Source organism: Hyla sarda, unplaced genomic scaffold (assembly GCF_029499605.1).
Source record: "Hyla sarda isolate aHylSar1 unplaced genomic scaffold, aHylSar1.hap1 scaffold_316, whole genome shotgun sequence".
NCBI lineage: Eukaryota > Metazoa > Chordata > Amphibia > Anura > Hylidae > Hyla > Hyla sarda.
The window spans coordinates 134,543-149,614 of record NW_026609890.1 but is presented as its reverse complement, the minus strand read 5'-3'; the positions used below and the strand labels follow the sequence as shown (position 1 = coordinate 149,614).

At 43.5% G+C, this 15,072-nt stretch overlaps 8 pseudogenes; all 8 read right to left on the bottom strand.

Moving 5' to 3' along the window:
• Nucleotides 1-787: 787 nt before the first annotated feature.
• On the bottom strand, nt 788-1,051 carry LOC130329168 (U2 spliceosomal RNA; annotated as a pseudogene).
• A 2,284-nt stretch (nt 1,052-3,335) lies between these two features.
• Nucleotides 3,336-3,599, bottom strand: LOC130329184 (U2 spliceosomal RNA; annotated as a pseudogene).
• Nucleotides 3,600-5,068: 1,469 nt separating this feature from the next.
• On the bottom strand, nt 5,069-5,332 carry LOC130329167 (U2 spliceosomal RNA; annotated as a pseudogene).
• A 1,469-nt stretch (nt 5,333-6,801) lies between these two features.
• Nucleotides 6,802-7,065, bottom strand: LOC130329166 (U2 spliceosomal RNA; annotated as a pseudogene).
• Nucleotides 7,066-8,541: 1,476 nt separating this feature from the next.
• On the bottom strand, nt 8,542-8,805 carry LOC130329165 (U2 spliceosomal RNA; annotated as a pseudogene).
• Nucleotides 8,806-10,281: 1,476 nt separating this feature from the next.
• On the bottom strand, nt 10,282-10,545 carry LOC130329164 (U2 spliceosomal RNA; annotated as a pseudogene).
• A 1,472-nt stretch (nt 10,546-12,017) lies between these two features.
• On the bottom strand, nt 12,018-12,281 carry LOC130329162 (U2 spliceosomal RNA; annotated as a pseudogene).
• Nucleotides 12,282-13,753: 1,472 nt separating this feature from the next.
• LOC130329161 (U2 spliceosomal RNA) lies at nt 13,754-14,017 on the bottom strand (annotated as a pseudogene).
• Nucleotides 14,018-15,072: the final 1,055 nt, after the last annotated feature.

Below are 15,072 nucleotides of genomic sequence, written 5' to 3'. Positions count from 1 at the left end.
TGCACTCATGTCAGCAACTCCATATACATTTTTTTTTCTTCATGCTTCTTTCTTCATCCTTTTTTCTTTCTGTCATTCAGACTTTCATTCATTCGATCTCTCTCACTCACTTGCTTTAACTCATTTGTTCTCACTCACTCACTCACTCACTCAATCACTCACTCACTCATTCACTCTCACTCACTCTCACTCTCTCACTCACTCGCTCACTAAGTCAGTCTCTCTCTCTCTCTCTCTCTTTTTCTTTTTATATATATTTTTTTCCGTCTTCTTCTTCTTCTTCTTCTTCTTCTTCAGACCCTGTCATAGCACTAATGCCTTTCCAATACCACCAGCAGATGGAGACACTCCATTGCAACATTGGTTGTGAGCAGCAGTTTCTAAAAACAAATGCCTCATGGCGGATTTCCCATCCATCAATGGATGGTAAATTTTGTTTTTATCATTCACTGACCACAGATACCAATGCATGGTCAAGCAACAGCAATGACACACCCTTGTGTATAGGCATGAGACCCTCACGTCATTTAACAGGATTCAGCACCACCCACAAGACAGCTACCTGTCATGTCATGTCAAACCTGCACAGGTGTGCTAGATTATTATTATTTAGTTTTATTTTATTTTTTTACACCAATCAGTGTGCAAACATGGTCATTAAAACGCTAAATGAATAGACGTTCATAAACCAGTCAGTGCAACTCATCATTTTGGTCTCCAATTCTCAAACTCAAATTCTCACCCACGGAGGATTAAATGAGAATCTTTCTTGTTTAACACTGGAATGGGGTGGTGCACTGTTCACTACCCGAATATACTGCCACATCGGGTCAATGCATAGGGCGACAGAAGCAAGCTTCCAAATCAGCTCCCTTTCTCAAAAATCCATTTAATTTATGGTCCCCAGATAGGGAACGTATGTATCAGTATGTGCTCACAAGTCACCCAAGTGCAAGTATTCACACAAAAAAAAACGTGCCTCAGGATGCGATCTGTCGCAAGATCCTTTCTTTTTTTACACTTGATCTAAGCCAAAAGGCCTAGAGGGGATAACCGGGAAAGGGGTGGACCCAACCATGTCCCCTTCATGAGCACTCACATTACTCATAGGAATGGAAGGAAGGCTGGCAGCCAACCAGCCTCCCATACACTCTCTGGGTGGGTGGCAGTCAGCCACCCATACATACATACAGCACAGGCTAAACCCACATCATCACTTAAAAAAAGGACAGGCGACCATTGCACTCTGATGGAGCATTTAGCAATGCAATCCATAGCCTGGCTTTTGCCTGAACCCCCATCACTCCTCCTCTTGCATATAAGACAATATTTCAGATCTGCATATGAAAACAACACGCCTACCTTTGTTGCACATAGCTGCCTGCCTGTCTCTAGTTACCCCACTGGCTGTAGCTGCGTCCCTTCCGACATGGAATAACACCAACTGTAACGATAAACTGAAAATTAACAGTATAAACCTGCATCATTTTGGACTCTGGTATTTGCTGAATCCGGGTGACCTGACAATCGATGGTGGTGCCGCTGGTGATTCTGGCCTTCTTGGAATCTGTTGGGCCTATGTGTTAGCTCACACATCACTTGGGTATCCATGGTAACTACCACAACATGGTCATCTGCAGTTTACATCTAGCCCGTGGCATTGAATGGCATTTTAAAAGTGCTAAGGGTCCTGGTGCAATAATCCTCCCATGAGGATCAGCCTCAACGGCTTTGTAGATTGCACTCATGTCAGCAACTCCATATACATTTTTTTTTCTTCATGCTTCTTTCTTCATCCTTTTTTCTTTCTGTCATTCAGACTTTCATTCATTCATTCGAGGGGATAACCGGGAAAGGGGTGGACCCAACCATGTCCCCTTCATGAGCACTCACATTACTCATAGGAATGGAAGGAAGGCTGGCAGCCAACCAGCCTCCCATACACTCTCTGGGTGGGTGGCAGTCAGCCACCCATACATACATACAGCACAGGCTAAACCCACATCATCACTTAAAAAAAGGACAGGCGACCATTGCACTCTGATGGAGCATTTAGCAATGCAATCCATAGCCTGGCTTTTGCCTGAACCCCCATCACTCCTCCTCTTGCATATAAGACAATATTTCAGATCTGCATATGAAAACAACACGCCTACCTTTGTTGCACATAGCTGCCTGCCTGTCTCTAGTTACCCCACTGGCTGTAGCTGCGTCCCTTCCGACATGGAATAACACCAACTGTAACGATAAACTGAAAATTAACAGTATAAACCTGCATCATTTTGGACTCTGGTATTTGCTGAATCCGGGTGACCTGACAATCGATGGTGGTGCCGCTGGTGATTCTGGCCTTCTTGGAATCTGTTGGGCCTATGTGTTAGCTCACACATCACTTGGGTATCCATGGTAACTACCACAACATGGTCATCTGCAGTTTACATCTAGCCCGTGGCATTGAATGGCATTTTAAAAGTGCTAAGGGTCCTGGTGCAATAATCCTCCCATGAGGATCAGCCTCAACGGCTTTGTAGATTGCACTCATGTCAGCAACTCCATATACATTTTTTTTTCTTCATGCTTCTTTCTTCATCCTTTTTTCTTTCTGTCATTCAGACTTTCATTCATTCGATCTCTCTCACTCACTTGCTTTAACTCATTTGTTCTCACTCACTCACTCACTCACTCAATCACTCACTCACTCATTCACTCTCACTCACTCTCACTCTCTCACTCACTCGCTCACTAAGTCAGTCTCTCTCTCTCTCTCTCTCTTTTTCTTTTTATATATATTTTTTTCCGTCTTCTTCTTCTTCTTCTTCTTCTTCTTCTTCTTCTTCTTCTTCAGACCCTGTCATAGCACTAATGCCTTTCCAATACCACCAGCAGATGGAGACACTCCATTGCAACATTGGTTGTGAGCAGCAGTTTCTAAAAACAAATGCCTCATGGCGGATTTCCCATCCATCAATGGATGGTAAATTTTGTTTTTATCATTCACTGACCACAGATACCAATGCATGGTCAAGCAACAGCAATGACACACCCTTGTGTATAGGCATGAGACCCTCACGTCATTTAACAGGATTCAGCACCACCCACAAGACAGCTACCTGTCATGTCATGTCAAACCTGCACAGGTGTGCTAGATTATTATTATTTAGTTTTATTTTATTTTTTTACACCAATCAGTGTGCAAACATGGTCATTAAAACGCTAAATGAATAGACGTTCATAAACCAGTCAGTGCAACTCATCATTTTGGTCTCCAATTCTCAAACTCAAATTCTCACCCACGGAGGATTAAATGAGAATCTTTCTTGTTTAACACTGGAATGGGGTGGTGCACTGTTCACTACCCGAATATACTGCCACATCGGGTCAATGCATAGGGCAACAGAAGCAAGCTTCCAAATCAGCTCCCTTTCTCAAAAATCCATTTAATTTATGGTCCCCAGATAGGGAACGTATGTATCAGTATGTGCTCACAAGTCACCCAAGTGCAAGTATTCACACAAAAAAAAACGTGCCTCAGGATGCGATCTGTCGCAAGATCCTTTCTTTTTTTACACTTGATCTAAGCCAAAAGGCCTAGAGGGGATAACCGGGAAAGGGGTGGACCCAACCATGTCCCCTTCATGAGCACTCACATTACTCATAGGAATGGAAGGAAGGCTGGCAGCCAACCAGCCTCCCATACACTCTCTGGGTGGGTGGCAGTCAGCCACCCATACATACATACAGCACAGGCTAAACCCACATCATCACTTAAAAAAAGGACAGGCGACCATTGCACTCTGATGGAGCATTTAGCAATGCAATCCATAGCCTGGCTTTTGCCTGAACCCCCATCACTCCTCCTCTTGCATATAAGACAATATTTCAGATCTGCATATGAAAACAACACGCCTACCTTTGTTGCACATAGCTGCCTGCCTGTCTCTAGTTACCCCACTGGCTGTAGCTGCGTCCCTTCCGACATGGAATAACACCAACTGTAACGATAAACTGAAAATTAACAGTATAAACCTGCATCATTTTGGACTCTGGTATTTGCTGAATCCGGGTGACCTGACAATCGATGGTGGTGCCGCTGGTGATTCTGGCCTTCTTGGAATCTGTTGGGCCTATGTGTTAGCTCACACATCACTTGGGTATCCATGGTAACTACCACAACATGGTCATCTGCAGTTTACATCTAGCCCGTGGCATTGAATGGCATTTTAAAAGTGCTAAGGGTCCTGGTGCAATAATCCTCCCATGAGGATCAGCCTCAACGGCTTTGTAGATTGCACTCATGTCAGCAACTCCATATACATTTTTTTTTCTTCATGCTTCTTTCTTCATCCTTTTTTCTTTCTGTCATTCAGACTTTCATTCATTCGATCTCTCTCACTCACTTGCTTTAACTCATTTGTTCTCACTCACTCACTCACTCACTCAATCACTCACTCACTCATTCACTCTCACTCACTCTCACTCTCTCACTCACTCGCTCACTAAGTCAGTCTCTCTCTCTCTCTCTCTCTTTTTCTTTTTATATATATTTTTTTCCGTCTTCTTCTTCTTCTTCTTCTTCAGACCCTGTCATAGCACTAATGCCTTTCCAATACCACCAGCAGATGGAGACACTCCATTGCAACATTGGTTGTGAGCAGCAGTTTCTAAAAACAAATGCCTCATGGCGGATTTCCCATCCATCAATGGATGGTAAATTTTGTTTTTATCATTCACTGACCACAGATACCAATGCATGGTCAAGCAACAGCAATGACACACCCTTGTGTATAGGCATGAGACCCTCACGTCATTTAACAGGATTCAGCACCACCCACAAGACAGCTACCTGTCATGTCATGTCAAACCTGCACAGGTGTGCTAGATTATTATTATTTAGTTTTATTTTATTTTTTTACACCAATCAGTGTGCAAACATGGTCATTAAAACGCTAAATGAATAGACGTTCATAAACCAGTCAGTGCAACTCATCATTTTGGTCTCCAATTCTCAAACTCAAATTCTCACCCACGGAGGATTAAATGAGAATCTTTCTTGTTTAACACTGGAATGGGGTGGTGCACTGTTCACTACCCGAATATACTGCCACATCGGGTCAATGCATAGGGCGACAGAAGCAAGCTTCCAAATCAGCTCCCTTTCTCAAAAATCCATTTAATTTATGGTCCCCAGATAGGGAACGTATGTATCAGTATGTGCTCACAAGTCACCCAAGTGCAAGTATTCACACAAAAAAAAACGTGCCTCAGGATGCGATCTGTCGCAAGATCCTTTCTTTTTTTACACTTGATCTAAGCCAAAAGGCCTAGAGGGGATAACCGGGAAAGGGGTGGACCCAACCATGTCCCCTTCATGAGCACTCACATTACTCATAGGAATGGAAGGAAGGCTGGCAGCCAACCAGCCTCCCATACACTCTCTGGGTGGGTGGCAGTCAGCCACCCATACATACATACAGCACAGGCTAAACCCACATCATCACTTAAAAAAAGGACAGGCGACCATTGCACTCTGATGGAGCATTTAGCAATGCAATCCATAGCCTGGCTTTTGCCTGAACCCCCATCACTCCTCCTCTTGCATATAAGACAATATTTCAGATCTGCATATGAAAACAACACGCCTACCTTTGTTGCACATAGCTGCCTGCCTGTCTCTAGTTACCCCACTGGCTGTAGCTGCGTCCCTTCCGACATGGAATAACACCAACTGTAACGATAAACTGAAAATTAACAGTATAAACCTGCATCATTTTGGACTCTGGTATTTGCTGAATCCGGGTGACCTGACAATCGATGGTGGTGCCGCTGGTGATTCTGGCCTTCTTGGAATCTGTTGGGCCTATGTGTTAGCTCACACATCACTTGGGTATCCATGGTAACTACCACAACATGGTCATCTGCAGTTTACATCTAGCCCGTGGCATTGAATGGCATTTTAAAAGTGCTAAGGGTCCTGGTGCAATAATCCTCCCATGAGGATCAGCCTCAACGGCTTTGTAGATTGCACTCATGTCAGCAACTCCATATACATTTTTTTTTCTTCATGCTTCTTTCTTCATCCTTTTTTCTTTCTGTCATTCAGACTTTCATTCATTCGATCTCTCTCACTCACTTGCTTTAACTCATTTGTTCTCACTCACTCACTCACTCACTCAATCACTCACTCACTCATTCACTCTCACTCACTCTCACTCTCTCACTCACTCGCTCACTAAGTCAGTCTCTCTCTCTCTCTCTCTCTTTTTCTTTTTATATATATTTTTTTCCGTCTTCTTCTTCTTCTTCTTCTTCAGACCCTGTCATAGCACTAATGCCTTTCCAATACCACCAGCAGATGGAGACACTCCATTGCAACATTGGTTGTGAGCAGCAGTTTCTAAAAACAAATGCCTCATGGCGGATTTCCCATCCATCAATGGATGGTAAATTTTGTTTTTATCATTCACTGACCACAGATACCAATGCATGGTCAAGCAACAGCAATGACACACCCTTGTGTATAGGCATGAGACCCTCACGTCATTTAACAGGATTCAGCACCACCCACAAGACAGCTACCTGTCATGTCATGTCAAACCTGCACAGGTGTGCTAGATTATTATTATTTAGTTTTATTTTATTTTTTTACACCAATCAGTGTGCAAACATGGTCATTAAAACGCTAAATGAATAGACGTTCATAAACCAGTCAGTGCAACTCATCATTTTGGTCTCCAATTCTCAAACTCAAATTCTCACCCACGGAGGATTAAATGAGAATCTTTCTTGTTTAACACTGGAATGGGGTGGTGCACTGTTCACTACCCGAATATACTGCCACATCGGGTCAATGCATAGGGCGACAGAAGCAAGCTTCCAAATCAGCTCCCTTTCTCAAAAATCCATTTAATTTATGGTCCCCAGATAGGGAACGTATGTATCAGTATGTGCTCACAAGTCACCCAAGTGCAAGTATTCACACAAAAAAAAACGTGCCTCAGGATGCGATCTGTCGCAAGATCCTTTCTTTTTTTACACTTGATCTAAGCCAAAAGGCCTAGAGGGGATAACCGGGAAAGGGGTGGACCCAACCATGTCCCCTTCATGAGCACTCACATTACTCATAGGAATGGAAGGAAGGCTGGCAGCCAACCAGCCTCCCATACACTCTCTGGGTGGGTGGGTGGCAGTCAGCCACCCATACATACATACAGCACAGGCTAAACCCACATCATCACTTAAAAAAAGGACAGGCGACCATTGCACTCTGATGGAGCATTTAGCAATGCAATCCATAGCCTGGCTTTTGCCTGAACCCCCATCACTCCTCCTCTTGCATATAAGACAATATTTCATATCTGCATATGAAAACAACACGCCTACCTTTGTTGCACATAGCTGCCTGCCTGTCTCTAGTTACCCCACTGGCTGTAGCTGCGTCCCTTCCGACATGGAATAACACCAACTGTAACGATAAACTGAAAATTAACAGTATAAACCTGCATCATTTTGGACTCTGGTATTTGCTGAATCCGGGTGACCTGACAATCGATGGTGGTGCCGCTGGTGATTCTGGCCTTCTTGGAATCTGTTGGGCCTATGTGTTAGCTCACACATCACTTGGGTATCCATGGTAACTACCACAACATGGTCATCTGCAGTTTACATCTAGCCCGTGGCATTGAATGGCATTTTAAAAGTGCTAAGGGTCCTGGTGCAATAATCCTCCCATGAGGATCAGCCTCAACGGCTTTGTAGATTGCACTCATGTCAGCAACTCCATATACATTTTTTTTTCTTCATGCTTCTTTCTTCATCCTTTTTTCTTTCTGTCATTCAGACTTTCATTCATTCGATCTCTCTCACTCACTTGCTTTAACTCATTTGTTCTCACTCACTCACTCACTCACTCAATCACTCACTCACTCATTCACTCTCACTCACTCTCACTCTCTCACTCACTCGCTCACTAAGTCAGTCTCTCTCTCTCTCTCTCTCTTTTTCTTTTTATATATATTTTTTTCCGTCTTCTTCTTCTTCTTCTTCTTCTTCAGACCCTGTCATAGCACTAATGCCTTTCCAATACCACCAGCAGATGGAGACACTCCATTGCAACATTGGTTGTGAGCAGCAGTTTCTAAAAACAAATGCCTCATGGCGGATTTCCCATCCATCAATGGATGGTAAATTTTGTTTTTATCATTCACTGACCACAGATACCAATGCATGGTCAAGCAACAGCAATGACACACCCTTGTGTATAGGCATGAGACCCTCACGTCATTTAACAGGATTCAGCACCACCCACAAGACAGCTACCTGTCATGTCATGTCAAACCTGCACAGGTGTGCTAGATTATTATTATTTAGTTTTATTTTATTTTTTTACACCAATCAGTGTGCAAACATGGTCATTAAAACACTAAATGAATAGACGTTCATAAACCAGTCAGTGCAACTCATCATTTTGGTCTCCAATTCTCAAACTCAAATTCTCACCCACGGAGGATTAAATGAGAATCTTTCTTGTTTAACACTGGAATGGGGTGGTGCACTGTTCACTACCCGAATATACTGCCACATCGGGTCAATGCATAGGGCGACAGAAGCAAGCTTCCAAATCAGCTCCCTTTCTCAAAAATCCATTTAATTTATGGTCCCCAGATAGGGAACGTATGTATCAGTATGTGCTCACAAGTCACCCAAGTGCAAGTATTCACACAAAAAAAAACGTGCCTCAGGATGCGATCTGTCGCAAGATCCTTTCTTTTTTTACACTTGATCTAAGCCAAAAGGCCTAGAGGGGATAACCGGGAAAGGGGTGGACCCAACCATGTCCCCTTCATGAGCACTCACATTACTCATAGGAATGGAAGGAAGGCTGGCAGCCAACCAGCCTCCCATACACTCTCTGGGTGGGTGGGTGGCAGTCAGCCACCCATACATACATACAGCACAGGCTAAACCCACATCATCACTTAAAAAAAGGACAGGCGACCATTGCACTCTGATGGAGCATTTAGCAATGCAATCCATAGCCTGGCTTTTGCCTGAACCCCCATCACTCCTCCTCTTGCATATAAGACAATATTTCATATCTGCATATGAAAACAACACGCCTACCTTTGTTGCACATAGCTGCCTGCCTGTCTCTAGTTACCCCACTGGCTGTAGCTGCGTCCCTTCCGACATGGAATAACACCAACTGTAACGATAAACTGAAAATTAACAGTATAAACCTGCATCATTTTGGACTCTGGTATTTGCTGAATCCGGGTGACCTGACAATCGATGGTGGTGCCGCTGGTGATTCTGGCCTTCTTGGAATCTGTTGGGCCTATGTGTTAGCTCACACATCACTTGGGTATCCATGGTAACTACCACAACATGGTCATCTGCAGTTTACATCTAGCCCGTGGCATTGAATGGCATTTTAAAAGTGCTAAGGGTCCTGGTGCAATAATCCTCCCATGAGGATCAGCCTCAACGGCTTTGTAGATTGCACTCATGTCAGCAACTCCATATACATTTTTTTTTCTTCATGCTTCTTTCTTCATCCTTTTTTCTTTCTGTCATTCAGACTTTCATTCATTCGATCTCTCTCACTCACTTGCTTTAACTCATTTGTTCTCACTCACTCACTCACTCACTCAATCACTCACTCACTCATTCACTCTCACTCACTCTCACTCTCTCACTCACTCGCTCACTAAGTCAGTCTCTCTCTCTCTCTCTCTCTTTTTCTTTTTATATATATTTTTTTCCGTCTTCTTCTTCTTCTTCTTCTTCTTCAGACCCTGTCATAGCACTAATGCCTTTCCAATACCACCAGCAGATGGAGACACTCCATTGCAACATTGGTTGTGAGCAGCAGTTTCTAAAAACAAATGCCTCATGGCGGATTTCCCATCCATCAATGGATGGTAAATTTTGTTTTTATCATTCACTGACCACAGATACCAATGCATGGTCAAGCAACAGCAATGACACACCCTTGTGTATAGGCATGAGACCCTCACGTCATTTAACAGGATTCAGCACCACCCACAAGACAGCTACCTGTCATGTCATGTCAAACCTGCACAGGTGTGCTAGATTATTATTATTTAGTTTTATTTTATTTTTTTACACCAATCAGTGTGCAAACATGGTCATTAAAACACTAAATGAATAGACGTTCATAAACCAGTCAGTGCAACTCATCATTTTGGTCTCCAATTCTCAAACTCAAATTCTCACCCACGGAGGATTAAATGAGAATCTTTCTTGTTTAACACTGGAATGGGGTGGTGCACTGTTCACTACCCGAATATACTGCCACATCGGGTCAATGCATAGGGCGACAGAAGCAAGCTTCCAAATCAGCTCCCTTTCTCAAAAATCCATTTAATTTATGGTCCCCAGATAGGGAACGTATGTATCAGTATGTGCTCACAAGTCACCCAAGTGCAAGTATTCACACAAAAAAAAACGTGCCTCAGGATGCGATCTGTCGCAAGATCCTTTCTTTTTTTACACTTGATCTAAGCCAAAAGGCCTAGAGGGGATAACCGGGAAAGGGGTGGACCCAACCATGTCCCCTTCATGAGCACTCACATTACTCATAGGAATGGAAGGAAGGCTGGCAGCCAACCAGCCTCCCATACACTCTCTGGGTGGGTGGCAGTCAGCCACCCATACATACATACAGCACAGGCTAAACCCACATCATCACTTAAAAAAAGGACAGGCGACCATTGCACTCTGATGGAGCATTTAGCAATGCAATCCATAGCCTGGCTTTTGCCTGAACCCCCATCACTCCTCCTCTTGCATATAAGACAATATTTCAGATCTGCATATGAAAACAACACGCCTACCTTTGTTGCACATAGCTGCCTGCCTGTCTCTAGTTACCCCACTGGCTGTAGCTGCGTCCCTTCCGACATGGAATAACACCAACTGTAACGATAAACTGAAAATTAACAGTATAAACCTGCATCATTTTGGACTCTGGTATTTGCTGAATCCGGGTGACCTGACAATCGATGGTGGTGCCGCTGGTGATTCTGGCCTTCTTGGAATCTGTTGGGCCTATGTGTTAGCTCACACATCACTTGGGTATCCATGGTAACTACCACAACATGGTCATCTGCAGTTTACATCTAGCCCGTGGCATTGAATGGCATTTTAAAAGTGCTAAGGGTCCTGGTGCAATAATCCTCCCATGAGGATCAGCCTCAACGGCTTTGTAGATTGCACTCATGTCAGCAACTCCATATACATTTTTTTTTCTTCATGCTTCTTTCTTCATCCTTTTTTCTTTCTGTCATTCAGACTTTCATTCATTCGATCTCTCTCACTCACTTGCTTTAACTCATTTGTTCTCACTCACTCACTCACTCACTCAATCACTCACTCACTCATTCACTCTCACTCACTCTCACTCTCTCACTCACTCGCTCACTAAGTCAGTCTCTCTCTCTCTCTCTCTCTTTTTCTTTTTATATATATTTTTTTCCGTCTTCTTCTTCTTCTTCTTCTTCTTCAGACCCTGTCATAGCACTAATGCCTTTCCAATACCACCAGCAGATGGAGACACTCCATTGCAACATTGGTTGTGAGCAGCAGTTTCTAAAAACAAATGCCTCATGGCGGATTTCCCATCCATCAATGGATGGTAAATTTTGTTTTTATCATTCACTGACCACAGATACCAATGCATGGTCAAGCAACAGCAATGACACACCCTTGTGTATAGGCATGAGACCCTCACGTCATTTAACAGGATTCAGCACCACCCACAAGACAGCTACCTGTCATGTCATGTCAAACCTGCACAGGTGTGCTAGATTATTATTATTTAGTTTTATTTTATTTTTTTACACCAATCAGTGTGCAAACATGGTCATTAAAACGCTAAATGAATAGACGTTCATAAACCAGTCAGTGCAACTCATCATTTTGGTCTCCAATTCTCAAACTCAAATTCTCACCCACGGAGGATTAAATGAGAATCTTTCTTGTTTAACACTGGAATGGGGTGGTGCACTGTTCACTACCCGAATATACTGCCACATCGGGTCAATGCATAGGGCGACAGAAGCAAGCTTCCAAATCAGCTCCCTTTCTCAAAAATCCATTTAATTTATGGTCCCCAGATAGGGAACGTATGTATCAGTATGTGCTCACAAGTCACCCAAGTGCAAGTATTCACACAAAAAAAAACGTGCCTCAGGATGCGATCTGTCGCAAGATCCTTTCTTTTTTTACACTTGATCTAAGCCAAAAGGCCTAGAGGGGATAACCGGGAAAGGGGTGGACCCAACCATGTCCCCTTCATGAGCACTCACATTACTCATAGGAATGGAAGGAAGGCTGGCAGCCAACCAGCCTCCCATACACTCTCTGGGTGGGTGGCAGTCAGCCACCCATACATACATACAGCACAGGCTAAACCCACATCATCACTTAAAAAAAGGACAGGCGACCATTGCACTCTGATGGAGCATTTAGCAATGCAATCCATAGCCTGGCTTTTGCCTGAACCCCCATCACTCCTCCTCTTGCATATAAGACAATATTTCAGATCTGCATATGAAAACAACACGCCTACCTTTGTTGCACATAGCTGCCTGCCTGTCTCTAGTTACCCCACTGGCTGTAGCTGCGTCCCTTCCGACATGGAATAACACCAACTGTAACGATAAACTGAAAATTAACAGTATAAACCTGCATCATTTTGGACTCTGGTATTTGCTGAATCCGGGTGACCTGACAATCGATGGTGGTGCCGCTGGTGATTCTGGCCTTCTTGGAATCTGTTGGGCCTATGTGTTAGCTCACACATCACTTGGGTATCCATGGTAACTACCACAACATGGTCATCTGCAGTTTACATCTAGCCCGTGGCATTGAATGGCATTTTAAAAGTGCTAAGGGTCCTGGTGCAATAATCCTCCCATGAGGATCAGCCTCAACGGCTTTGTAGATTGCACTCATGTCAGCAACTCCATATACATTTTTTTTTCTTCATGCTTCTTTCTTCATCCTTTTTTCTTTCTGTCATTCAGACTTTCATTCATTCGATCTCTCTCACTCACTTGCTTTAACTCATTTGTTCTCACTCACTCACTCACTCACTCAATCACTCACTCACTCATTCACTCTCACTCACTCTCACTCTCTCACTCACTCGCTCACTAAGTCAGTCTCTCTCTCTCTCTCTCTCTTTTTCTTTTTATATATATTTTTTTCCGTCTTCTTCTTCTTCTTCTTCTTCTTCAGACCCTGTCATAGCACTAATGCCTTTCCAATACCACCAGCAGATGGAGACACTCCATTGCAACATTGGTTGTGAGCAGCAGTTTCTAAAAACAAATGCCTCATGGCGGATTTCCCATCCATCAATGGATGGTAAATTTTGTTTTTATCATTCACTGACCACAGATACCAATGCATGGTCAAGCAACAGCAATGACACACCCTTGTGTATAGGCATGAGACCCTCACGTCATTTAACAGGATTCAGCACCACCCACAAGACAGCTACCTGTCATGTCATGTCAAACCTGCACAGGTGTGCTAGATTATTATTATTTCGTTTTATTTTATTTTTTTACACCAATCAGTGTGCAAACATGGTCATTAAAACGCTAAATGAATAGACGTTCATAAACCAGTCAGTGCAACTCATCATTTTGGTCTCCAATTCTCAAACTCAAATTCTCACCCACGGAGGATTAAATGAGAATCTTTCTTGTTTAACACTGGAATGGGGTGGTGCACTGTTCACTACCCGAATATACTGCCACATCGGGTCAATGCATAGGGCGACAGAAGCAAGCTTCCAAATCAGCTCCCTTTCTCAAAAATCCATTTAATTTATGGTCCCCAGATAGGGAACGTATGTATCAGTATGTGCTCACAAGTCACCCAAGTGCAAGTATTCACACAAAAAAAAACGTGCCTCAGGATGCGATCTGTCGCAAGATCCTTTCTTTTTTTACACTTGATCTAAGCCAAAAGGCCTAGAGGGGATAACCGGGAAAGGGGTGGACCCAACCATGTCCCCTTCATGAGCACTCACATTACTCATAGGAATGGAAGGAAGGCTGGCAGCCAACCAGCCTCCCATACACTCTCTGGGTGGGTGGCAGTCAGCCACCCATACATACATACAGCACAGGCTAAACCCACATCATCACTTAAAAAAAGGACAGGCGACCATTGCACTCTGATGGAGCATTTAGCAATGCAATCCATAGCCTGGCTTTTGCCTGAACCCCCATCACTCCTCCTCTTGCATATAAGACAATATTTCAGATCTGCATATGAAAACAACACGCCTACCTTTGTTGCACATAGCTGCCTGCCTGTCTCTAGTTACCCCACTGGCTGTAGCTGCGTCCCTTCCGACATGGAATAACACCAACTGTAACGATAAACTGAAAATTAACAGTATAAACCTGCATCATTTTGGACTCTGTTATTTGCTGAATCCGGGTGACCTGACAATCGATGGTGGTGCCGCTGGTGATTCTGGCCTTCTTGGAATCTGTTGGGCCTATGTGTTAGCTCACACATCACTTGGGTATCCATGGTAACTACCACAACATGGTCATCTGCAGTTTACATCTAGCCCGTGGCATTGAATGGCATTTTAAAAGTGCTAAGGGTCCTGGTGCAATAATCCTCCCATGAGGATCAGCCTCAACGGCTTTGTAGATTGCACTCATGTCAGCAACTCCATATACATTTTTTTTTCTTCATGCTTCTTTCTTCATCCTTTTTTCTTTCTGTCATTCAGACTTTCATTCATTCGATCTCTCTCACTCACTTGCTTTAACTCATTTGTTCTCACTCACTCACTCACTCACTCAATCACTCACTCACTCATTCACTCTCACTCACTCTCACTCTCTCACTCACTCGCTCACTAAGTCAGTCTCTCTCTCTCTCTCTCTCTTTTTCTTTTTATATATATTTTTTTCCGTCTTCTTCTTCTTCTTCTTCTTCTTCAGACCCTGTCATAGCACTAATGCCTTTCCAATACCACCAGCAGATGGAGACACTCCATTGCAACATTGGTTGTGA